At 53.6% G+C, this 16805-nt stretch overlaps 1 long non-coding RNA gene across 2 annotated transcripts in view; it reads right to left on the bottom strand.

Moving 5' to 3' along the window:
* Positions 1–16221, bottom strand: part of LOC104913676 — an 81787-nt gene extending 65566 nt beyond the window's left edge. Inside the window, exons 1-3 of one of the 2 annotated variants that reach the window (XR_004161660.1) lie at positions 15853–16221; positions 7942–8193; positions 1250–7830 (exon numbers count right to left, since the gene is read on the bottom strand). This is a non-coding gene — a long non-coding RNA (uncharacterized LOC104913676). The remainder of the gene's footprint in view (positions 1–1249; positions 7831–7941; positions 8194–15852) is intronic. The other variant, XR_004161661.1, reaches the window with a different exon arrangement.
* Between the last annotated feature and the right edge of the window lie 584 nt (positions 16222–16805).

The following is a 16805-nucleotide window of genomic DNA, read 5'->3' as shown; positions in this document are numbered from 1 at the left end:
AAAAAGACCGTTTTGCCCCTAAAAGGGACTGAAGGGTTTTGGTATGAGAGTATACAACTTTCTGTATACAGCACTAAATGACCAAGCTGCCACATGGAGGTTGGCCAGGGGAGCAGGCAGCGATGCTGGGATGGGTGACCCCAGCGAGGTGCTCCAGCACAGAGCAGGAAGACAAGCATGGGGTAGGCAGGAGGAAAGGGCCAGATAGACAGGGACTGCCTCAAAACTAGGCTACAGTTCCAGAGAAGCCACGCGACGTCTCCCCAGGCACCGCCGCCTCTCCCACGCACGATGAGGGACAGGAGCCGGGCCGGCCCCACACGCCATGCTTGCCCCATGCCACCCACACAGCCCCAGCAGCCGCCAGCCCCACGGGCAGGGCTGGACAGGCAGCTCAAGCCCCGGTGCAAGTAATTATACAATCGTAGAATTGCTTGGATTGGAAGGGAGAGCTGCTGGGCTCACACCCACTCTCCATCCATCCTCCTCAGCTGCCACTGGGGGCAGAGGGTTAGTGATGGCAGGGTACAGTTTCTTGGCTTTTGGCGGACTTTCTGGCTGCTGGGTGCAGCCAGAACACTGCAAATGCTTTCCCCTGCCTGCCTGCCCCCTCCTCTGCATGCAGGGCATGGCTGTAAGCACTGCAGTCCCGCGTCTGCCAGAGCCTCAGCCCCAGGGAGATGGGCAAGCCAGTCCAACCAGGTGAGGAGCCACACTCAGCTGGGAAGCACGGGGAGACCTGTGCTCCCAGTTACCTCCCAAGCAGGTCAGGACGAGGGCCCTTCATCTCCCAAGCCTTTGGCCTAGTTATTTTCATTCCTGTCCCCACACACCCTGCCCGTAACAGCAGGGATCGAGATGCCTATTACACTACAAGAGGCGCTGCCCTGTCTGCCAGGAGTTTAGATGTGAAGCGGCCAAATGAGAAAGAAAGGGTTCTGAGAGGCCAACCTACAACCATAGAATGGCTTGGGTTGGAAGGGAACTCAAAGATCATCTAGTTCCAATCTCTGGCACTGAGTCTGATCCCATAGGTTCCATGCATATTTCATAGAATCACTCAAGATGAAAGAGACCCCTCAAATTCCCAAGTCCAACCCCAACCCACCCCACCTTGCCCACTGATACATCCCTCAGTGCCACATCCCCACAGCTCTGGGACACCTCCAGAGATGGTGACCCCACCACTCTCTGGGCAACTGTGCCAGCACAGCACTGCACTGAGAAGAAACGTTCCCTAATAACCAACCTGAATTTGAGGCAGAGCAGATGAGAGGATGGCAAGTCCCAACTGCAGATGAATACACCAGGCTGGGTTTGCACCTACACACGCTGTGCTCAGATGGTGCTTGCGTCCATCAGCAGGAGAAGGCTCTGTTGGGCAAAAACTATCCCCAAAAAAGTCACATCCATTCCCAGCTGGCACTTTTGGTGCCCCGGCTGGCACCTGCATGTGGTGAGGACTGAACATGCCTCCAACTTTTAACCTAACCAACAAAAGAGGGATATGCAGGAGCAAAGAGGAAACCTGTGTGTGTGTAGGGAGGGAAATATCAGAATAAAAAGTACCAAAAGAATGAAACAAGAGGAAAAAAGGGCTGGGGAAAAGAAAAATGTGGGTAGAAATAGTCAGCCTGGCAGCAGTTACAACTTCCTTGTGTTCAGATCCCTGTTTCGACGGCTGGAGATGCTACAACAAATGTCACCTTCATGTGAGCGCCAGAACTGCAGTTTTCTCATCTATTTTTTTTTTTTCTCCCCACCCTTTTTATTCCTTTTTGAAACCTGTTCAGAGCATAACCTGTTGGGGGCAACCCTGGTAACCAGCACAAGCCGAGTTTTTCTCGTCGCGTTCCCTCTCCCCTCCTCTCTTTGTCCTGCTCTGCCACACACCGATCCCTGTCAAGTTTCTGGCTGATCCGGAGGGAGATGCCGGTCCTGCCAGCTCCAGCATCCAACTGCTCTTCCCAGAGCCCAGGAGCTGCAGTAACCATGGAAACTGCATCCAACGCGCAGGCTCCGCTGGGGGGGCATGAAAGGATGCTCAGACGCACACAAGGGGCAGGTAGGGAGCAGGCAGGGCTCCACCAAACCACCCCCAAATTGGGGACAGCACGGGGCGGAGGGAGATGCAGCAATGCAGGAGGTGTTTGGCTGCAGGCTGAGCGCTGGCTGGCGGAGCTGACAGTGCATTTTACAGCGCGCGGGGAGAGCGGTGAGGTAATTGGGAGGATTCTGTTGCAAAGCTTTGTCTTGCTCTGCCCTGCGCTTTAGCTGCACGCGAGATGGGTACCCGAGGCTCCTGCTGGCCCGAGAAGTAATCAGTCATTAATCCTTCGGCTCTTTTTGCACCATGAATATAAACAGGCCAAATCCCATCCCCGGCTGTGCTGGCGAGAGTCTTTATGTTGATGGCACTGGCAGCAACACACATACCTCCAAGGGCAAGATTTGGACCGGCACAGGCAGTTAATGAGCTGATCCAAACCTTGCATTAATTCTGCACATCTCCCGACGCGGACACAGCCCCATTCAGGCAGCACCATTCAGAACAGGCTCCAACCGAGACCACCTCTTCAGACACCTCACACTGAGCCCTTAAATCCACACACAGATACAAAAGAGGTGTGATTTTCAGATGCACTGGGCACAGCAGATGCTTGGTGTCTGCAAGAGCCAGACAGCACCCACTGCTGTGCCAGGAAAGCGGATCGGAGGGGACTCAACACAGGAGAAAGGGGAAACACTACCTGCGGGCACAGCCCACAGACACAGAGGAGCCTGACATTAGGAACCAGGGTGGCACAGGGAAATAGAAAATGGGTACAGTGGGGACAGCTTAGCAGCTCCACCAGTTATTGGGCGCATTGCTTGTCCCCTTCACCTGCTCAGCACTCCAGCACTGAGTCACAGCGCTGGCCTCACTGGGGTTCCCAGTCTGCAGGGAAGTGTATGGACCTACAGGAAGGTGGGGGGATAAAAATACCAATACTTCTGCACCATTTTAGCACAGAAAACAAAACAAAACAAAAAAAAACAACAAAAATAACTCTGCACAACTGCCAGCCCCTCCTCTTTCATTTCCTCCCCCCAGCCCCACTCCAAGACATAAATACTCCACGCAAACCCCACACGCAAACAAGCTGCGACCTCTGGATAAAGAGGCTCAGCCTCCAAATGGCCGCACCACTCCTATTTTGGGCTCTGACTCTGCTGGAGTGGAACAAGCACAGCTCAGCTGGCCTTCCCATCCGCAGCCCACAGTCAGCCGAGCCCCCAGCTCCAGCCCTCAATGGCCCCATTGTTTGGGGCTGGGAGCTGCTGGGCTGTCCTGTCTGGCTCCCCAACATCCGGCAGGGCACGGGGGGACTGAGGGCCCTACAGCCTCTGATCAGGAGGGAAAAGAGAGGAGGGAGCTGCCCCAGCAAGGCAGAGCTGGTTGGGATCCCCTCCAATGAGGCACCGGGGAATCGAGCCCTTCTCTCTCACTCCAGAGATAGGGCTTAAAATCTCCCCTCTCCCCCAGCAGGCTCCTTTTGACTTGCTGAACTGAGGAGCAAACACAATCACTCCCAGCTCCAAAAAAGAGCCAGAGATTGCAGGATATGCACAAACCTCACAAGCCACCAGGAACAGGTCCCAGTTCAGGCTGGCATCCAGGCAGACACACTTGAGTGGATCGCAGATCGCCAGGAGATAGCGGCACCCAGGGAACACTCAGAGATGGGCCAGCCCTCCCACAGCTCAGCATCCCACCAGCTTGGCTGTGCCAAAAATCAGAGCCCTTGAGATATGGTGCCGAGCTGCTCCATCATCCCCTGCCCAGGCTCTGCTTGACATACAGCAGCCTCCACCCGCAGCTGAAATTTTCCAACAGATCGACATCAGTGCTACTTTTGAAAGTGCTAAGAGTTTCCCCCTGAAAAATGCAAGGGTTGAAACAATGCCCTTCCTCATGCAGCATCCTCAGCACCACCTTGGGTGGTGTTCCTTCCTCAAACACCACCCAAGAAAAGAGTTAGAGAACAAAGAAGCCCAAAAAGCAACCTAAGTTTTACAAGTCACTGTCATTGCTGGGCCAGAAGGGCTGAAAACGCCTTGGGAGCAGCAGTGGGACATCGCTTCCAATATCAGCATGGTAGCCATAAGGGCCTGTGTCCTTTCTTGTATCGCATCATTGAGACCCATTTTGTTCCTGCTGCCATCACTGCAACATCCCAGCAGAGCCACTCTGATTAATTGCCTAGAGAGGTGATGGGTGCCCCGTCTCTGCAGACACCCGAGGTCAGAGCTGGACAGGGCTCTGAGCACCTGGTGGAGCTGTGGGTGCCTCTGTTCACTGCAGGGAATTGGACCAGATGGCCTTTAAGGGTCCCTTCCCACTGAAATGATTCTGTGATCCTATGATTTAGCTATAGCAGTTGGGGTAATTCCCTGCCAACCCCACAGGCAGCGCTGGGGTTGCCACATCCACCACATCCCACCCACACCAGCCCCGTGCGGCAGTGTAGCACTTGACCTGGTGAGCGATGCTTAGCAATACGAGACATGCCTGCTTTTTGCACAGCTCGTTTTTCTCTCCTGCATGAGAATAGCTTTGCTGGCAGCGCCGGGAGCCCACGCGCAGGAACAGCTTGCTGTTTGTACTCGGAGCACAGAAGTAGCAGAGCAGCCTGGTGTGGATGAGCCCTGCTCTGCTTCCTGCTGTAGACAACGTTATTGGTGTTTAGGCAACGCTTGCCCCGGTGTGAGGCTGGGCAGCCCTGAGCAGAGAGCAGTAATGCAGAGTCCTCAGGGTTTTTTTGGATTCTCTCTCCAACACATGCACACAGGCGCCTATGGGGGTGGGGAGGCCCAGGCTGCACTGATTTATTGGAGGAAATACAACTTTAAACCCATTCCCCCTCCCAGCAACTCTGCAGCTTTTCAGACGCAACATTAGCAGCTCTCGTGCTATCCACGCAGATTGTCAGCTGCTCCTAGATCCCAAATGAAGGACGCAGCCAAGCTGTCCCCAGGTCCAACTACAGCTGACAAGCAGCTCCAAAAAAGGGAGCACATTCCTCTGCCTGGGCCAGACTTCATGGAGCACAACTTATCGCACAACACAGAGAGGGTCACACACACAGCCTTCACTGTCCCACCTCTCCTTGCACTCCCTCAGTATCTGCTCCCCACTTTGTAAGTATCTCTTCAAAGGATGACAAGAAAAAAAAAAACAAGCAAAAACCTAACTGGACTTTCTCCTTTGGAATCTTTTCTTGCAGGATTTCTCCTCTTGTTTGCCCAACACTTCCCTGTGCCACATGTGCATCTTCCATTTGGGTCACTTAGCAATTGGTTTTCTTCCCCTTGTCTTGATCTCCTGTATCTTTTAGTCTGCCAATTACTAATGGATCTGCTCACAGAGGAGGATCTAGCAGCTCAAGTCCTGGAAGAGCCCTGTGATGGGCTTTGCAAGCTCAGGTGATGCTTTGGTGAAGCAGGTTTTATGGGCAAAATTGCCCATGTTCTCCCCCTTGTTCTGCTGTAGAGAGAAGCAGAAACCCTCTGGTTGCCCTCCGTGCTGTCAGCCCCAGCTCTGAGTGCTTGGGGTGTCCCAGATGTCATATTCAAGCATCCAGAGCTTTAGCAGCAGAGAGCTGCATGGTACCATTTGCATGCCTTCTCCAAGTGGTTTCAGCCTGCAAACAATGCCACATCCAGCTGCGAGAATCCCGTGCCAGATCCCTGTGCTGATAGCTCCAGTAGATGATTCACCAAAGAAGTATTCAACCCAGGATCTCCCCGTCCAGAGGGAATACCCAGCGATCTGATCTCTCCAGCACTATATTTTACTCAGCACTTAACACTGGCAGAACACTCGATAGGGCCCACGGGGATTTCTCTATCTGCTAATCCACTGCCTCTTCTCTCCATTCCTCTCCAAGTTTTCATTGTTGCTTTGGATTTGACTTCACTTCTTTTAAGGTATGAGGCTGATACATATCTCTGTAGAACTTCTAAACCTACTGACCCACTTCCAGCCAAGTTTATGGGGGCAGGTGGAGACATCAGAGATAACATTCCTGCAGCCACAGAGCGCGGCGGTGGGGCAGGCTGGGTGCACTTTGCTTAGACATCGTGCACAGATGCTGCCATTTTCCCCAACCACAGGGAAACAAAGCAAAACAGGCTTCAGAATGGGAGCTTATGGCTTCAAATCCAGCTGGTAGACAAGGCCAGCAGAGCATCTCCAGTGTGACTGCAATCCCCGCAGACATGCACTGCGCCTCGCCATGGGTGCTCTCCCAAGTGAACCGAAAGGACCACAAACTGCAGAGCTAATGAGCCCCAGGTAAAGAGCAGGAGAGAGCAAGGATGCTGCAAATATCTCGTGTTCCTTCAGGAGCAGGGCAATGTCCCCCAGGGATGCTGGGAAAGTGACCATGGCCCACAGTGCAGAACAGGGCTCCTGCCAACAGAGCTGGGGCAGCAATCCCCCACACAGCATCCTGGGGCTGCAGCATCTCCGAGGAGCACCAGCACACCCCTCCCTTCACAACACGCCTCTTGCTGTGGCCAATCTCCCCGTTTAGAAGACGGCAGAAACAATTTCAGGTGCCTGATTGCTACACTGAAGGCTGCAAAGAAAAAAATAATCATCTTTCCTTGCAGAACGCCTGGAGAAGCCCTGAAACACAAGATTAAGGATTCAACATCACCCCATCAATTTCTCTCCCTCAGCAGCTCCTCCAGTCACCCTCCCGCACAGGAACAGGGCAGGAGAGGACACATCCCAGCCTGGAAGTGCCCCACACAGCATCACAGACACACAACCACTTTGCACCGTCCTGGTGCAGGACGTCCCATTTCATTAGGGACAGTTCAGTGTGCCTGCTCACCCCACTGGTCGCTCAATTTGCACTGCGTGCCCTGACACAACAATGGGAATCCATGCCAGAAGAGCTGCGCTATGATCTGATCAGCCTGTTTGATATGGCAGTGCCTGATTCAATGCCTATTGAAATCAAAGGCCCATTGATCTCATCAGGCACCAAATCTCAGCCCCGCTCCCTCCAGCTGAGCACAACCATCCCATTGCCACCAGCTGCTCTAGCAGGTTGGGCCACCACTAAATAATTAGAAGGCGTAACGCTGGATTTAACCAGTGCACCAACACTGCTTTTTCTTAACAGTTGTGAATAATTTCCCCTGGCTTTGGAATTCCATTGCAGAGGGAGTTCAATGCTATTCAAAGCTTCAGGAGCCACTTATATCTGCAGATCTCAAAGCGCTGCAGAGACAGCGATGCACTGCACTGCAGGTCTCCTTGGAGAGAGAGGTGGAGCAAGAATTCATACAAAGGGGAAATGAAAGTACAGAGAGAATACTTTGGGTCTACCCCAAAAAGTCCCAGTGCCCAATCATCATCATACTCTCAGTGGATGCAAGAAGTAACTACCTTGAGGAGGAGAGCAGGAATCCAACCTGCTGCATCCAGGCTGCAATCAGAGGGGCTATTTACCTTTTTGCTTGTTCAGGAGCAGAGCCCCCTGTTAGTGGGCACATCAGTGCTTGGCTCTGTGGGACCAAAGGCTGAAAGGCGATGCAGGAAGGAAAGCACAAACCAGAGACTGCTCCATGCCATGCAAACAGCTCAGAATCATTGCTGGGAGCCTGATGTATTGTGGAGAGAAAGGGGACGTGGGATCCCAAACTCATAGTCCTCATGGAGATGTGTGAGGGGCAGCAGGAAGACATCCACCAGGACGGGCTCACTGCCAGCTTTGGCATCTGCCTGATCCCAGGAACCCCATTGGGTCAATAGCAGTCACTTCCCATCCCACTCTGCTGAGAGAAGGAAAATCCCATCAACAAATAAAGAAATGCATAAAACAAAGCACCGAGGCTGGCAAAAAGGAGAAGAACCCCACGCCAAGCACACGCAGCACGTCTCACCGGACAGTAGTGTGGAGGAGCAGAAGGAACAGCAAACAGAGGACTCTGCAGCAACAGTACCAGGAGCCGCAGGGCGGATGGTTTATAGGCCAAAAAGTGGCTTTATAAAACAGGATCTTTAAATATTTGCTCCGACGTGGCTTCCAAGTCCCATCTGCTGCAGCAGTTAAGCTCTCACAGCCCTCGCACGCGGCGGTGCCTGTGTGCAGTGTGTCCCTGCTCCAAAGGCAATGCTGACGTTCCCATTCAAACCTGAGGAGTAGAAGAAACAGGTTATTCCTTTCCCACTTCTCAAAGGGGAGTGAGACAGCAAGATGGCTAAATGACAGAATCTGTTCCTTTCAGTGACAGTGGACACAGCAGTATCTGAACAAGCAGTGAGAAGTGGGGCTTAAAGAGCCCACATCAGAGGGACATACCACCTTCAATACCACCACAATAAGCCCATGTCCTGCATAGCTCTGAACAGGAAAGGCCTCGAGACTCTGAATGAGGCCCTCAGAGCTCCTTACAAGCCCACTGGTCTGTTCCTTTCAGCAGCTCCAGACCTGCAAACCATGCATCATCGTGCAAGGGGAGCACACAATGCAACAGAAGAGCTTCTGCATCAGCCATTGCTGCTGACTCCTTTTCTTATGTTTTTAATGTTGGGTTTTGGTTGTTTTTTTGTTTGTTTGGTTGTTTGTTTTTGGTTTGTTTTTTTTGTTTTTCCTGCAGAACTCCCCCAGTGTTTTTGCAAAAGCAGCAGCCTCCAGCTCCACACAGCCCCAGATGCCCTGCTCTCTCCTGCAGGGAATTCTAGAGGGTCCTGTAAGTGATTCTCTTTGCACAGCCCCCACCCCCAGCTCCTGATGGCTGTTTGCCCCATTCAGGGACAGACCCTCCCAGGAACAGCCCAGCACCACACAGGGAGCAAAGGAGTGCAATTCAGGCACAATTTCCAGCCCCTCAAATGCTCTGACCCTGCTCACGTCCCAGCTCTTTCATCAGCTCAAGTCACAGTGTTCCTGATCCTCTAGGAGAAGCACCCAGCCACATTAGCTGGGTATCCATTCACACCATCCCTGTTTCCCAACAACAGCCTCTCTGCAGCTGAGCGGTGCAGGCTGTGCTCCCCACCACCCTCCTGCCTTCCCCCAGCCACCCCAGGGCCAAAAAGGCTCATTTGCTTTTGAAGAGTCTGAAGCTGCCTCTGCAGCACGGGGAACTGCAGAAGCAGCAGCCAGGCTGCTTCGTTTGCTGCTCCTCTCCTCCTCTATAGCTCTCCAGCAAAGCACAAGAGCATTCAGCTTTGCACCCGGTGCTGCCGAGCAGCCTCCATCTCCCCAGCTGGAAGAAAACCACTGCTTCTCCCCTCCTGTTTTGCTGCATCTGCTGAGCAGCTCGGGAGCAGCCTGCATGAAAGGTACTGACAAAATAAAGTTGGATTGTACTGCATTATTGAAAAAGTGACCTCCAGTGGTCAATAAAGCCTTTGCCCACCGTTTCCAAGCAGCGATGCCTGTTGTCAGGCTCTGCCTCGGTTCAGCAGGATGGCGTTCCGTCTCTCCTGGTTCCAACTCCCACGAGTGGCTCGTTAAAACTCAGAGTCTGCACTTTGGTAACGAGGAGCTCAAAGCACTTTAATGCACGGATGCAATCATGAATGCAAACAGGCTGCAGGCAAGAGAGCGGCATAACAGCAGTCTGTTTCCCCATCACCATCCTCGCAGCTACTGGCTCTAGGCAGAAGCACGGGTCTGATAAGAGAAGTTGGCAGAAGGTGCAGTTCTAGGATCAGGGCTTTTTCAGTTTCACTGCAAACCCTCAGCCATGGGGAGAGGGAAAGGGGATTTGAGGGACGCATCCCTGCATCGTAGCAGCACGGGGCTCAGTGCAGCACTGGTAGCACACAGGTTCCCCTTGAAGATGCCCTGCTCTGCATCACTGTGATCCCCCTCCTTTTGCATTGAATTTCTATGAACAACTGCACAAACAGCTTCCTCCTACCCTTCCCTCCCCCAGCTGCAGGAGGCAGATCTGCCCCAGCCACATGAGACAACACAGGAGAAGGTTAACCCCAGAGTGGAGCAGGAGCATCATCTCACCATCTTCCCCTCCATGTGGCTGGGGGCTCTGGGTTAGTTTTTCCGCTTGGTGGGATTATCTTCAGGTAGAGCCCGGCTGCAATAAGCTGAGCTCCTTGAGACATTAGGAGAGGATAACCCCCAGAGAAACAGAGGGAAGGCCTAACGGCTTCTAAGCATCCCCCCTTGCTTTCTGGTGCTGCCATGGTGAAGGCTGTCTCCATCCCTTCTGCTTTGGTCCTGCACCATCTCAGGACCAGTGTTGCCTGGGGACATCATCCCACCTCATCCAGGATCCAGGCAGAAATGAGGAACAGCCCCAACACCTCCATGAGCCAGGCCAGACTGGGAAGAGCTCCCACAGCTTGGCAGATGCTCACGGCGTGAGCTGGAGCCTCTGCAGCATCACCTCCCCTTCCCACCAGGGAAATCTGCACAGGACAGATAACAAGCTCCACAGACACATTACAGAGGGGGTCACCAGCCAGTGGGGTCTGGGAAACACAGGCATTGAGGGGGGGGGAAAAACACTAATTAACCATCTCCTTCCCCTTGGGGACTTATTTAGACAGCATGAAAGATTAAAGGTCTCAAGGATGCAAGAGGAGCTGGAGGGGAAGAACTTCCTCCTGTGCATGGGCACAGATAGGCACACCACAAAGCTCACAGGTACAGCTGAGACCAGGGTGTCAACTGTGGATATCGTGCACAGGGCAAGGAGATAACCAACAAAATGATGCTCTCCTAAATTCAGCATCCACCACACACATCATCCCCAAGTCTTCACCCTCAAACACACCCAGAGCTGTGCAAGGCTCATTTCCATCAACGGCTGCTTTGGAAAAGACCCTTTCTATTTCAGCCCATCTGCCAAACTCCCTCTTGTGCCAGGTGCCAGCAGCACAGACCGGGCTCCACTCCCCACCAAAAGCAACGCATCCAAAGCACAGGGACAGCAGTTGCCTAACAGATCCTGCAGAGCAGCCTCCCGTTGCATGCGGATGCACAAAGCATGGGTGGGTATGAGAGCAGAAACCAACACATTTATTGCACCCTGTTGGTAGAACAGCCATATCCCTCCATGGCTCACAGCTCTGGGATCAAGAGGAAGGGCAAAGCTCATCATTCCCCTCAGGTAGGCACGTACCTATGCCTGGCAGGTGGCATTGCTCCCAAGAGGATGGGAGCTTGGAGCTCCCCAGTCCTCAGCATCTGGCACAGCTGCAGTACCAAGGGCAGCACCGGGCAGCTGATCTGTTCTGCAAAAGGTTGCAAATTCCCCCAAAAGAAGTGAACTGTGACATTCACAGGGGCAAAAACACGAGGCCAGAACTCCCTTTGCCTGCAACAAAACAGCACGGACTTGTGGTGGCCACAACATGGCTGGAAAGAAGGCAAGATGAAGACAAATCCCAGCCGACACACCACAGTGGGTGGTGGCCCAATCACTTGTCCTCCTGAGGACAAGGACTCTTCTCCTGGTAGGGTCACTCATGGTGAGGGCAGCAATGCAGGGGTGCCTGCCCCAATGGGATGGGATAAAGGAAGGTACCAGGGGTTGGAATTTTGCTTTGTGCACCTTATCACAGTGGCAAAAGACAAACAGACCGAGCAGATCCCCCACTGCTGGTAGGACCCGTCTGAGCTGTGCTCAGCCACACAAAATGCCCATTGCTCTCCAGAGAGATGAGAATGTGCTATACTCAAGAATAGGAATGGAATCGTGATTTGGGGGTGACCTCTCCATTGCTTTGACTTCAAACCGACTGCCTACAGCATCACATCCAACCTCATGCTGCTGCTCCAGCCATGGCAGATTGGGTCTGTCAGGTGAACCTGGGCCCAAGTTACAGCTCTGCAGCTTTAGAAGTTTTAAATAACAATAAATCACAGCCCTGCATCTGAGACCAAGCTCCCTTCTGGATCACCCAAGCCCCAGCCAGGAGCACTAAACCAGACAGGCAGGACCAGAACACATTCCCATCCTACCTCTGCAGCAGAGCCCCAGCTCCACACCCGCCCCTGGGGTACTGTCTGGCAGGCGGAGCGAGGCTTTGGAGGCAGCTTAATTCTGAACCCTGCCATCAGTGGAGCCAGATCCTGGCTATTGATTCAACCAAATTGCGCCCTTTCCTGCGGGCTGCAGCTTGCAAGGGGCAAGAGAGAGGGACACAACTTGGGACCACGCAAAGGAAACAGGAGCAAGCTGCAATAGCTGCTCCCTTTCCTGTGCTTCCCTTTTGTCTCTGCAAACCCTCTCAGCTTTACTGGTGAGCAAGGCTCAACCCAAAAGCTGGCTGCAGCCAGCAGTAGGGCTGTACCTGCACGTGTTGGTGAGTCAGAGCCGGCTGGAGACACACACTGAGCACTCCCTTTCCAACTTCTGCCTCTTTGAAATTTCCTCACCATCCACTCCTGCTCTTTTTTTGCCTTCAGTCCTAATGAGTGGGGGAAGTCAGGCTTCAGAAAGGAAGCCTGTCATCTTCACACTTCATTTGTGCCCGAGGTGCAGCACTTACAGCCGGGGCACCCTGAGCCGGGTAGTCACTGAGGGCAAAGCAGCGTGCCTGATAGCAGCACTGGGGCACAAAGCAGCCCTGCCACCTGCCCCATGAGATGTCTTGGTGGCAAAGCATGCCCCTAGGACGTCTCACATGGATTCTGCTTTGTGCATTTGAATTTCACTCTTGCTTCAGGTGCCAAGGAGGAAGCAGGGCACAGACCAGCACAGAGGCGCAAGATGTTCTTTGCATTGCACAACCAAAACCCAGGCTGGGCTGCAACACATGGAGGCAGCTCATCTTCTTCAAGGCCTTTGGTGGGGAGCAACAACCTGGACCAACGCTGCACCAAACCTGCTGTGCCATGCAGAGCTCTGATGCTCCCTGCACATCTCTGGGCCAACGCCTCCAGCTGCAGCCTCCCCATGAACCGCAGCCACCTCCTTCACAGCTTCCCAGGTAACAGAGCAGGGCAGGTTGGACCCGGTGCTTTCATAACAAACCTGTTTTCTTTCTGTCAGCCACCTGCAACAAAGAAAACCAGGCTCACAGGCAGCCAAAGGAGATGTAGTACCTATTTGATTTTCTATTGTATTCCTGAATAGTAAGTTCAAGCCTATTCACAGCTGATTTGGTTCTGTTTTCGGTGCCATTTGAGACCCTCTTGCTTCACAGGGAGACGAGCAGAATGTGGAGCAAGGACAGTCCCAGGGAGCCCAGAAACCCCGCGTGGTGAGGAGCACAAGGGCTCGGAGCAGGAGAGCCCACATTCACAAGCTCACCCCAGGAGTCCACATTTAGAGATGGGAAACAGATTCACTCCCTGCCAGGAGCAGAGGGAAACATCAGGGATACACAGGCAGCATTTTGCTGGTAGGGGCTGAGCGTGGGAGGCTGTGCTGATGCTCCCTCCCCAGAGGAAAGGGCACAGATGACAGTGAAAAAGCTGTCCTGGCTTGGTAGCTGTGCAGAGAGGCTGGGGAGCACTGGGCAGGGAGCACCCAGGAATGTCACACAGTGGCTCAGACACCCAAAGTGATCCATGCCATTTTTGGCAGCCTGCTCTGCCACCTTACACACACCTTACACACACCACGGTCCTTCTGGGTTCCAGCCCTGCTCTCCCTGCTGGACACCTGGCACTACCCATGGAGGGGCTCCTTCTCCACCTGCAGGGTGCATACAGACCCCCAAGCATTCATATGTAGCATAGGACCAGACACTGGGACACAGCAGGAACCAGACTGCTAGAAGTTTCAAATAATGGCTCCAAATACAGCAGTTTGGAGGACATGTCCAGCGTAGATGCTTGCTCTTGAGGTTCCTCCCCAGCAGCCCACAGAGCCAGCAGGGCATGAAGAAACAAGCAGCCACACTTTCCCAACAATAGCAGCCAGGCTACAGCGAACACCCAACCTGTCAAACATGGAGACAAGCTCTGTTTGATGGCATTTTCCCCCCTGCCCTCCCTTCAAGTAGGCAGGGGTCCTGTGGCATCCCAGTGTACTGATGTGAAAAGGATGCTTTGAGCAACATCTGCTTGCAGTGAATAAGGTGGGATAAATCTTAATCACAAGGAGCAGGACCAACATGCTGGGAGTTGCATGGTGAGCTCCATAGAAGCACTGTCCTTGTGCCAAAGTGGCAGAATAGCAGTACCCACACTTCTTCCTCCTGTGATCCTTTGCAGAGGAGGGGCAGGGCAGGAGGCCCCCAGCAAACCCTTCAGCCCCATCATCCCTCTGCGTGGTTTTCCACTGCAGGATGACGGCAGGAGGCCAAAAGGGAAGGGGGCTGCCATTCCCCCAGCCTGTGAGCCAAGAGGATGCACGTGACTCAGTGCTGGCTTGGATTTCCAAGCCCTGCCACAGCACCAGCTGCTCCTGCCCGTCCCTCTCCCCAGGGAGGCCCATAGATGGGGTGACCGAGGTGGCCACAGCCAGGTAAGCCCCCACAGACCTGACCGACAGCTCTTTCTCTGCACCACTTCACAGTGATGCTCATCAGGTGGGAGCTGGAGCAGCTCTGCGGGCTCTGGTCGATGCATGGTCCACCTCTGCTGGCACCAGGGATGTGAGCACCGCACAGGGCAGGGACTTGCCCTGGTAGAAACTAGATCTGGGCTGCTCCAGAACCAAAAATAACCCACCAGCTGCCCAGGAAGAAACGAGAGCCAAGTGCACACAGATCACACACGTGTCAGGAGGAGTGTCATCTGCACCCATCTTCAGGGGTAAAGGGGGGAGCACAGCTCTTGGTGCAGTTCAACAGAGAATCTGCTCTTCTCCGTTGAATCACACCAAGAACTGTGCAATACAGCCTGCAGGGTTTTATGGGCAGCAAAGCAGCAGACGGCTGATCCCCCCAGGGCCCTGTTCTCCATATGGGGAAGAGCTGCCATACCTCAGAGCTGCAGACACTCCGGTGCAGCTGTGCCAAGCAGCAGAGACCACTGCTCCATCCCTGTTCTCCTCTCCTCCTCCAAGAAGCAGCAGTCGGGAGCCAACAGAACCACACACCGTGCTGGGTAGGAGCAACAATTACCACAAAATGCCTCGATCCTCACAGTCTCAGGATACAGCTTCATGTCCTCTGGGTTACCTCCTAGGGAATGTGAGCGATGGGGACACAGCATCCAGAGCTGCCTCAGGCACGAGCGCCACAGACAGCAACCCTTAGGGCAGGCAGAAAGTCACCACATCCCATACATATTCCACCAACAAAGGGCATTCACCCACCAAAAACCTTCACTGCCCACACTAGAGAGGTGCAGTCCCTTCTCCAGTACTTCCTGGTGCTCTGCCACTCAAAGATGCTTTCCCTAAGAGAAGTACCCAAGCAAGGTCACAGGTTTTCTGTCAGCCCCCACGGTCACGTGCTGATCACTACCAGGACCAGGGTGTACAGTTAGGCTCAACTAGAGAAGCATCCTGCATCAACCCATGCTTCAGACAGCATTTTCTCCTGACCTTTCCCAAGTTTTCCACTTTTTCTACCTCTTCCTGCCAGCAAGGCACCACCAACACATTGTGTTTCAGGACTGGTCCTCTCAAAGCAGGTCAACACCTGTCCTGTAAGCCAGGCAGGGAGCAGAAAGAGCCGGCACGAGTCACTCAGAATCCCAGCTCCATCAGCATACTGAAGACACCAGCATTGCTCATCCCCAAATACCACTATTGCAGCCAAGGGAGGACACTGCACACCTCATGGAAAAGCTCTACAAAAAGGGGCTGAGCCCTCAGCAGGCACAGTCTGTGCTCAGAGCAGAGCTGCAGAGGAGCTGGCCTTGGATGCAGCCACCCATTACCTCCCGGCGCTGTGCACAAGACTGGGGCTGCACCCACCTTTCCAACCCAGCCTCTCCAGGCAGGAGGAGATAAGCAGAGAGCCGGGTGCTCCTGGAGCCTCCATCCACCTCCCTGCTGCAGCAGGAGAAGAAAGCAGCATTGAACAAGTCTTGGGATGTTGGCTGCCAGCACTGTTGGATTGCTTCACTGGGAGAGGCTCATCCTGCAGGGGAGAAGAGGAGGTAACTGCTCAGAGGGAAAGCAGGAAGCCTGGTGCTTCCCAGCTCCCTGCAATGGTTGGGGAAAAGCTGTTCCACCCCAGTCCTGCTGCTGACAGATGAAGCTGCGAGCTCACCCTGCACACCAGGACCCTGCTTACAGCACCTCACCAGGCACCATGCAGTCCAGGGCCAGGCTTTCTGGCTGCCAGCAATGAAATCTCATGTTCTTTATGCACAACCAGTTGGCACTGAGATGAAAATCTCAACTCTATTCTGCAATGTGAGCCCTCAAAGCACCCACCCAGAGCTGAGACCCTGCTGTCCTGAGCTCGGCATCCCAAAGGGCTGTGCTGCCCCTCAGACACACAAAGCAAGCAGGAACTCCATGCTAAAAGCCTTTTATTTCATTTTGCTTGCTCTCTCATTTCAAGCTAGCCGCCAATACCTTGGGAAACCCAAGCTACAGAGACTTAGGATTTATTTTTGAGAGCTTAGCATCCATTATGCTCTTCAAAAATTTATGCCCTTAAGCATCTCCACAGTGGCTGCTGAACACCCATTAAAAAACTCCGTCCGTTGCTTCATCCTGACAAGTCTCACCTTCGAGATACACCCATAAAGACCTGGCAACCCGCTCAGCTCAAGCCCTGGGCTCCTCAGGCCTGACCATAGCACAAACAGTCCTGGAAAAATGTTGTCCCCCTAGTAGAGTGGGACACCACAGGTCAGGCTATGTCCAGGAGCAACCACCACACGCTGGCTTTGCTGCATACAACTGAGGCAGGACAG

Source organism: Meleagris gallopavo, chromosome 19 (assembly GCF_000146605.3).
Source record: "Meleagris gallopavo isolate NT-WF06-2002-E0010 breed Aviagen turkey brand Nicholas breeding stock chromosome 19, Turkey_5.1, whole genome shotgun sequence".
NCBI classification, from domain to species: Eukaryota; Metazoa; Chordata; class Aves; order Galliformes; family Phasianidae; genus Meleagris; species Meleagris gallopavo.
Note: the sequence above shows the minus strand (reverse complement) of the source record. Positions and strands in the feature narration are given on the sequence as shown.